This window comes from Cricetulus griseus, chromosome X (assembly GCF_003668045.3).
Source record: "Cricetulus griseus strain 17A/GY chromosome X, alternate assembly CriGri-PICRH-1.0, whole genome shotgun sequence".
NCBI lineage: Eukaryota > Metazoa > Chordata > Mammalia > Rodentia > Cricetidae > Cricetulus > Cricetulus griseus.
The window spans coordinates 98,008,249-98,018,245 of NC_048604.1; positions in this window are offsets into that span (position 1 = coordinate 98,008,249).

Here is a 9,997-nt window from a genome sequence, read left to right on the forward strand (position 1 = left end):
AGCCCATAAAATGAACAAGAAGAAAAGGATCCATCAGGAGCAGGTTTGCGTTGATTAATCCTTTAGAGTAGGTAACTGGGAAGAAAAGGGGGATGGGGGATGGATAGGATGCCAAGCATCAGCAAGGCAGTGGAGAACTGCCTTTTGTTTGCTTAGGGAAGGAAGAATGTGCCCATGGGGTTTGCAAGAAGGTCTTCATTGCTTTTCACACTGGCCCAGTGTTTGAGGAAGTACTGAGGTTTCAACCTGTCTTGGTTCTGATATGGTGAGCCATTTTGAGAAAGGCTTCTGATCACCAAAATGGCAATAAAAATAGAGGCTTGAGTGGGGTGTGGTGGGACTACCCTTTAATCCCAGCACTCAGGAGACAGAGGCAGGCTATCTCTGAGTTCCAGGCTAGATGGGTCTACATAGTGAGTTCCAGGCCACCCAAAGCTACATAGTGAGATCCTGTCTCCAAAAACTAAGAAATAAATCTCACAATAGGCCACATGGTGATGAGTTTTGTCACCTGACACAACAGAGAATCACCTGGCAAGAGACTCTTAGTGAGGAATTGTCTAGATCAGGTTGGCCTGTGGGAACATCTGTGGGGGTTTGTCTAGACTGTTAATTGACATTAAAGACCCAACCCATTGTGGATGGCACCATTCTGTAGGCACAGGGTCCTGAGCAGTATCCAACAGGAGAAAGCTAGGTGATGGCAGTAGCAGCAGCAGCAGCAGCAGCAAACAAGAATCCATTTGTTTCTTACTGCTTTTGACTGTGGAGTCCTGGGACTAGTTTCTTAAGCTCCTGCCTCAAATTCATTCCTCTCCATGATGGACTTTAACCTGGATTTGTAAGGCAAATATATCCTTTCTTCTCTGGGTTGCTTTTTGGTCAGATATTTTATAAAAGCAATAAAAATGAAACTGGGCCAGACCATCACTTGGGGGTAGCTGTAGGAACATAATACTTTTGCATAAAACACCATGTAAGGTGCATGGTACTGAACATGGGACTCTACACTGATGCCTTGCTGACAGCAAGGAGAAGATTCTATGGAACTGGGAGAGTAAAAACTTCAAACTGAGAGCCCATTTCTTTTAGATTTAAACCTTTTAAGTTTGTAACAATTTCTCTTACAATTTCATACAGGCATACAATGTTCTTTGATCAATTCTCCTCTCCACTATTCTCTCTTATCCCCTTACCCTCCTACCAACCCCCCTACCAAATTTAATTAAGGTTGCCTGCATGGGCACAGTTTGGGGATTATTTGCTTCAGTAGGGTCAATGGACCAGTGGCTTCACTCCTGAGGTATATGGTTCTCCCTCCCCTGAAACCTTTAACAAAAGGGGTGGGCCCTTATAAATCCCCTTTTCTTCGTGATGGGCCCAGATGTTGCCTTATGTATTTAGTCTTACGCAGGTAACCACTGCTGCTGTAAGAATTGACATCTTAATGGCTTTGCTGGGGACCTAGAGTGTTTTCATTTGGAGGGCTAAGACTTATCTGGAGTGTGTGTGTGTGTGTGTGTGTGTGTGTGTGTGTGTGTGTGTGTGTGTGTGTGTGGTGTGTCTGTGTCTGTGTCTGTGTCTGTGTCTGTTTGTGAGCATGTGTTTGAGACAGAGTCTTATTGTGTAACCCAGGCCTGAGATTTATTATGTGGCCCACATTGGTCTCAAATTGGCAGTAATCACCCTGCCTGGTGTTGCTCCAATATGCCACTATATCTACCAAAAGATTGCTATTTATTTGTATATTGACCTATTTATTTAGTTAATGTGTCTTTGAGGGTACATGCCACCTCAAGCATGTGGAAGTCAGAGGCTGACTTGTGGGAGTTGGTTCCCTCCTTCCATCATGTGGGTCCTCAGAATCGAACTCTGGTTATCAGGTTTGGTAGAGAGATGCCTTTACTCTCTAAGTCATCTAACCAGCCCAGCCATTAACTTCTGAAATAAGATCTTTGTACTAACTTATTGTATAGTACTTTCATGGATAGTGGAGGGATACTATTGAAATATTTTGGTATGAATTTAATCCAGATTTTTGAAAGTAATATTTATGCAACATAGAACTATCAAGAATTTGCCACATAATGGCAGGAACCTCTACTGGGTTACATTGTTGGATTTTGAAAAACTGAAGTTGCTCAAGTCCACATTATATATGACCCGAGGGTAGCTGTTCTATGTGTGTGGTCGCCCCCACCCACAACACATTTGTTTTAAAAGAGGCTAAAAGTTCTTTGGGGGATCGTTGTGAGGCTAGAAATTCCCCGAAAAGTATAAACAACTCCATAAATATAAGGTGATGTAATTACTACCATCACTCATGTTTAAGGAAATGAAACCAACAAGCAAATATTCAGTGACACAATTTTGAGAGACTCAAGTCAGAAATTAATGAGGTGTAGTCAATAAGGAGACGCAGATTGCTTTTTGATAATGATTCTTTCCAAATGGCTTTGCTATGAGATGCTTATGGGTGATAAATGGGAGCTATGCAAATGTGATATATACACACACATTTCTTTGAAGATTCATAGCTTGCCTTGCTGGCAAGCTATAAACTTCTTAGAGCTTCATTCAGACCTGTGCAGTCCTTTGCCTGTTCCAGACTTAGAAGATACAGTGAGTCAGATTCAGCCTCCAGCAAGTCTGTGAAGATGATTTGGAGCTAACTGGCTGCAGCTGTCAGAGGGTTGTGTAGGCGTTCTAACTAAAAGGACTTACCGGAATGTGGCTGGGTGGTTATCCAGGCAGTGTCTCTTTGGTGAATTTGTCACAACCTGCATTCTGGACATTGTAGAATATGAAATCTAAATTTTGTCTGGAGTAGATGCTCCTTATTCTATTTATCATCGGAAGCTTAAATTCCTCCCTCCCTCCCTTCTCCCTCCTTCCCCACTCTCTTCCTACCCCCACTGTGTGTGTGAGGGGGGGCATTGGGCAGAGGTCAACCTCTGTTGTTCTCTCTCTCTCTCTCTCTCTCTCTCTCTCTCTCTCTCTCTCTCTTTCTCTCCCTCCCTCCTCCCTCCTCCTCCTCCTCCTCCCCCTCCCCCCTCCTCCTCCTCCTCTTCTTTTGGTTTTTCAAGACAGGGTTTCTCTGTGCAGTTTTGGAGTCTGTCCGGGAACTCGCTCTGTAGACCAAGCTGGTCTCAGAATCACAGAGACCTGCCTCTGCCTCCTGAGTGCTGGGATCAAAGGTGTGTGCCACCAACGCCTGGCCTCAGTTGTTGTTTCTTAATGTTATTTCCACCTTGTGTTTTTGAGGCAGGGTTTCTCTCTGGCTTAGACCTCACCAATGAGGCTAGTCTAGCTGGCCAGTGAATCCCAGGGATCCTCCTATCTCTGACTCTCCAGCTCTGGGATTACATGTGTGTGCCAGCACATTTGACCTTTTCACATGAGTTCTGGGGACCAAACTTGGCTCCTCCTGCTTATGCAGCAAGTGCATAATTGAGGTATCTCAATTGTAAATAAGAAACAGTTAACCAGCATCTAGATCTTTTTACTGATATATGAGAAGGTGAATTGGAATCAGAAAACTCCTCGATGGGTTGGAGATCTGGATAGGCATCATTGGTCATCTCATTGGGAGGCTAATGAGTTTATTGGTTAAGACATTTTGGGGGTATAGGCAGGTGACAGAGTTATTTACTGACTCTATTCAGGAGAGGATTTCTGTGGAACTTCTTGAGCAACTCACAGATATGACTGACAGGCTGGAGATCCATGTTCAGAAGGCAGTGGGGACCAAAAGAAGCTATGAATGTCAGGGCATGCTGTAGCCGGAAGTGTGAGCCTCTCCTTTACTAGTGACTCTGACCAGGCTCCCTTGGCTCTTTGTATCACACAGAGAAGCAAAAATTCTTGCTGACTGAGCCATTGATATATTCTCTTGTGGCTGTTCCCTAGTTCTCTCACTTGTTTTCATCCCTCCTCGTGGCATCTCCCCAGCAATTGCTAACCCTCCTTAAAGAACAATAACTTTCACATTCCTTAAGATTTGAATTACAACTCTCCAGTCATCTGTTGGCTACAAAAAGCAGGCATTATGATGTGGGAATCCACTCCTTGCCACACACATTAAAAGATAAGATAGGGGGAAATTGCCATCACAAAAGTTGTTCTTTTTAGGTTCTTAAAACAGAATAGCTGCCATCTTTTAGGACATTAATTTATTTTTCAAAACCACTCAAAAGCTGGGAGGTGGTGGTGCATGCCTTTAATCCCAGCATTCGAGAGGCAGAGGCAGGCAGATATCTTGTGAGTTCAAGATCAACCTGGTCTACAAGAGCTAGTTCCAGGACAACCTCCAAAGCCACAGAGAAACCCTGCCTCTGAACCCCTGCACTACCCCTAATAGCCACAATTCTGCTTTCCACAGGAGGCTTAAAAACTACTCAAAAATGCATAGTTGTAATGGTATGCTTTTGGAGCTATCCTTATTATGCAAAAATACCATTCATTGTTAATAAATCTTTTTTTTGAGGCAGTCTCATGTATCCCAGGCTAGCCTTGAACTTACCAGTAAGCCAAGAATAACCTTCAACTTTAAAATAGTTTATTAATTATTTTAATGAGCATACTGTTATTATTGTGTGTGTATGTGTGCACATGCCACTGTGAGTCTCAGAGGACAACTTTATGGAGTCATTTCTTCCCTTTTGCCTTTTTGTGGGCTCTAGGGGTCTGTATCCACTGAGTCATCTTGATGGCCTGACATGCCATTCACATAGTTGCCATCACAGTGGCCATCACATAGTGACCATCACACAGTGGCAATCATACAATGACCATCAAACAGTAACCACCACACCCTTTGGTTTGTTATCTGTTTTCCTTTTCTAAGTGTTAGGGTTATAGGTGTTCGACACCACTCCTAGTTTATGAGGTGCTGGGGATCAAACCCAGTGCTTCATACATGCTAGACAAGCGCTGTACCAAGTGAGCTACAGCCCCAGCTCTCACTGCTCTCATTTTGTGTATGCAATTTCTCATCCCCTATTTGTGCATGCAACATTCAGTCTCTCATTTGTGTATGCAACTTCCCGGGGACAGCAGATGATGAATGCCACCATAGTGAAGTTGCTCTTCTCTGAAATGCAGTGTTCTTTCCTGCCTCTCTGATTATGGAGGAAGGGGATGCAGGGAGAGCTTTAGCTCAATCTCCTTTCTCCTTTATAGCCTATTCCATCTATAGCAGAAAAGACTCCAGTTCTCACAGATAGTCTAGCTTTCAATCAGTTATAGACAACTTTTGTGGCCCAAGAACAATACCTCATCTCTAAGGGAACTTGGAATGTTTTGGTGTTACAGCTGCTTATCAAGTGGCTCACCTGGAAAAGCTGCAAAATGCATTTAATACTGTGGACTTGAAAGATAGAGGGAAAAGGAGAAAAGGAGGGAATAAAGAAGACAGAAGGCAGAAAGGAAAGAGAGAAGAAGAATTTCTAGCTGGGTAATAAATGTTTGTTTTCATAGCTTTCAAATGTGACATAGTGGGTAAGTTAAAATGACTGACATTTCCTGGCTTAATTATTGGCAATTGAATGGTAGATATTTCATGGCTGTCACTAAATTCAGGCCCCAGCTATTTACTTTTCTGGTGAATAAAAGAATGGAAAAATACATTCATTTTATTCTGTTAGTGAGACCTTATTCCAAAGGGATATACAGTGGGGAAAGAAAGGAAGTGTTTTTTTTTTTTAACCTAAGGCAATCTAAAGAAAGCTTTGGGCTTTCTTTGATTATATTACAGTGATTTTTTTCCTTTTCCATTTTTCATCTGTGTATGCTGTGCATATGTATATATGCATTTTTGGTATGTGTATGGACCCATGTTTGGATGTGTGCATGCATGTGTGTGGGAGGGAGGCTTGAGGATGATGTTATAAATCATCTTTCAAAAGCTTTGAAAGGCCTGAGGTTTTACTCTATTCCTAAGCTATTCAGTCTATCTTCGTCTTATGGGTACTGAGAGATAATATAAGACCACAGATGAGAGACTTTGTTGCTCACAGTGAGCACAACAAGCAAAATGGGCTGTGTCCTCTCTCATTTTTTTCTTTAATCTCGTGTGTGTGTGTGTGTGTGTGTGTGTGTGTGTGTGTGTGTGTGTGTGTGTGTGTGTGTGCGCGCGCACTCATGCACATGCAAGCACATGCACATGCATACATGTGCACATATATACACACATATCATGGCACACACGTAGAGGTCAGAGAACAACTTCATGAAGTCAGAATTTTCTCGGTTCTGGGGATCAAATGCAGGTCACCAGGTTCATGTAGCAAGTACCTTTACTTGCTGAGCTGTCTTGCCTCTCTTCATCTTTGTTTTGAAAGAGCAATTGCATAGTAGAGCTAGTGGGGGAAATAAAGAGATCAGGAAGTACAAGATGTTCCTGACACAGTAGAAAGTAAGAATCCAAATTGGGTTTTGACACAGCAGATGTGGATTAGATATGAGGACTGCTTAGACACACAATTATTTTTCAGAAGTGGGCTGGCTTCTGGCTCACTCCTTATTTCTCTCCCATGGGTCAATCCTGCTGGCCTTGGTCTCTGGTTTCTATGGAAAGCTTAGCTGAGTTCTGCAGTTAGGTAAAACATAGTGAATGCAGGGTTATTATTTAAGGATCTGTTTTCTTTCAAGGTCACGTTCCATTGGTCCTGTGCTATATGGTACTGTACCCATATGCTACTTGTGGCAACTGAACACTTGCACTGTGATTGGTTTGGGTTCAGATGTGCTGTGAGTGTATCAAATACTGGATTTTAAAGACTTAGTAGCTAAAAAAAGAAAAGGAAAATACTTCATTAATTTTTTAAGCTTTAAAAAATGATTTTATTGTATGTGTATGGAGGTTTTGCCTGTATATATATCTGTACCACATGCATGCCTGGTGCCCACAGAGGTCAGAAGAGGCCCTGGAACTGACTATCATGTGGGTGCCGGGAATTGAACCCGGGTCCTCTGGAAAAGCAGCCAGTGCTCTTAACTACAGAACCATCTTTCTAGCTCCTCATTACTATTTTTATAATGATTATCTGTGACAATCATAATATTTTGGCTGTGATATTTAAATAAATTGTACATTTTAATATTACCCATTTTCCCTTGATTTCTATTTTGGGGCAGGTTTTTAATGTAGGCCAGGCTGACCTTGAACATTTCTGGGGATGAAACTCAGGGCCTTGTGCATGCTAAGCAGGCACTCTACCAACTGAGCTACATTCTGATCCTTTTTGTTCTTTTGGATTTAAAAATGTGACTAAGCTCTTTTCACAATCCTTCCACCCCACATAATGATGTGTGTGAGTGCCCTGGTTGATGCTCTGAGAATACTGAAAAGGGATGCAAACACCAAGTCTGTTTTAAGGCTGTGTTCCAAAGTCATTGTCCGGATTCTAACTGTGATGATGCAGTTAAGTTTTACTGGTGAACTTGTGCTCATTGCTGGGAAATCAGAATTGGGAAAACTGTTGTGAACTTCCCAGACAGGTTAAATAAGTGAAGTGATCAGCTCAAATTGGCTGTATTGTTCAAAGACCTGGAAAATGGCAGCCTAGTCTTCAGTCCAACCAGTCCAGCTCCATTGTGCTGTCAGTCTCAGTTGGCATCATGAACTATGAAGAAGCAAGAAGAAAATACATGGAAGGAAAGATCCTGGGATTTTTTTGTAGAGATGTAAGGCATACTTATAAATATCTCAGTGGAAGGTAGAAGTATGCGACTGAGTTAGGAGCATACCTAGTGACTCTAGAACTTGAGAAGCTGAGGCAAGAAGATCACCCATGAGTTCGAGAACGACTCAGCTACATAGTTTATTCTCAACAAAATAGAGCTACATAGTGGGATTCTGACCTCAAACCAAACCAAACCCAAAAAGTAACTATTAATTTTTTTAGACTGTTTGTGTGTGGCTTGCTTATGAGGCTCATATATATGGATATGGCAGTTCAGGTATAGTTGAGTAATCGAGGAGGTCATGTTTATCCTCCAAAGGCTGTGTTACTGATTTCCTGTGGTATTAAGCTGCAGTCCTCTTTGATGTACACCTTCTGCTGTCTCTAACTAAAATGTCCTTTTTTTGTTTTGTTTTTTAGAGACAGGGTCTCTGTGGCTTTGGAGGCTGTCCTGGAACTAGCTCTTGTAGACCAGGCTGGTCTCGAACTCACAGAGATCCGCCTGCCTCTGCCTCTCGAATGCTGGGATTAAAGGTGTGTGCCACCAACTCCCAGCTCCAAAATGTTCTTAAAGAGCAAAGGGGGCATATGGTCAGGACTCATCTCCTCTTATGGTCTCGTCTCTCGTGTTCCTTCTGTAGTATCCCTCACAATGTTTTGTAGGGGATTATATTACTTACTTTTCTGTTGCTGTCATAAAATTCCATGACCAAGAGAACTTAAAGAAGAAGTTTATTTGGGCTTATGATTCCAGAGGGATAAGAATCCATCATGGCTTAGTGGTTAAAAGCACTTGTTCTTGCAGAGGACTGGAGTTTGGTTCCCTACACCCATGTGGTGGCTCGTAATCATCAGTAACTCCATTTCCATGGGATTCAATGCCCTCTTCTGACCTCCATGGGCACCAGGCATGTGTCTGGTACACTAATATGCAAGCAGGCAAACACGTATACACTTAAAGTAAAATAAAACTTTGAAAATAAATTCATCATGGCAGAAAGGCATGCTGGCCAGAACACGCAGCTGAAAGCTCACATCCTCTATTGCCAGCACAAAGCACAAGTAGTGTGAGACTTCAACTCTTCAAAGTCTGCCTCTGGTGATATAAATAAGTATATAAAGTAGTGCATATGTATATAAAGCATATGATATATGTAAGTAAGACCACACCTCCTAAACTTCTCCAAATAGCACAATCAACTAGGGACCAAGTGTTCACATGCTTGAGCCTATGGAGGACATTTCTTTTTTCTTTTTTTTTTAACTTTTTTTATTTTTTTACATTTCTTTTTTAAACTATCATAGGGATCAAGGATGGAGTCTTTACAGAAGGGCTGAAGAATACTGAAGGGAATTACAACCTATGAGAAGACTTTTAAATGTATGTGGATTGGGCCTTACATGGTTGATGGAAATAAACCCTTCACAGAAGGTACTTTGGAGCTCCACCAAAGCAGAATCCTTAACATTGAGCCTCTACCCATTGTGAAGACAACCTCTTGCTAATATCTGCCACTACAATCTGCTAGTCACCTTTATGAAACTCTACCCTCTACTCACAGAGCATGGTCTTATCCAAGGAAAGCTCCTCCTGCTCTTCCCTACTTCCTTGGAACGCTGACTCCCTGAGAACACCACTGAACCCACTGATAAGAGAAAGTAGTCAAGGAAATCACTTCCTGAAGACATTAACTTTTGCACTTGATGACTCTAAGCACTGCCATGGCCTAAGACCAGGCATGGGTCAGGGGTTGAAAATAGGCCTTTCAAGGATGGCTACTTGTAGCTGAAATGTGCAAAGGGTACAGCTGACACTACCCTTGTGTCCAAAGGCTGGAAATGGCAGCCACCAGGAACTGAACTCAGGTCATCAAAGCTTGGAAGCAATTACTTTTACCTAGATGCCATCTCACCTATCTGGGTTGATTTTTTTATCTTTTAAAAGATTTTACTTATTTGTTAAGGGGTGTGTGTGTGTGTGTGTGTGTGTGTGTGTGTGTGTGTGTGTGTGTGTGTGTCTGTGTGTCTGTGTGTCTGTGTGTCTGTGTGTCATAGATGTCCATGTAAACAAAGGTACCCTTAGAGGCCAGACGTGTGTGCCAGATACCCCTGGAGATGGAGTTTCAAGTGGTTGTGAACTGCCTGACATGGGTGCTGGGAATTGAACTCTATTCTCTGCAAGAGCAGCAAATTCTCTCAACTGCTGAGCCATGCCCAGCCCCTTACCCCCAGTTCATTCTATTCTGTCACATAGGTCTCTGTGTCTATGATTATATGTGCAGCATACTGTTTTTAATATTGTGACTTTGTAG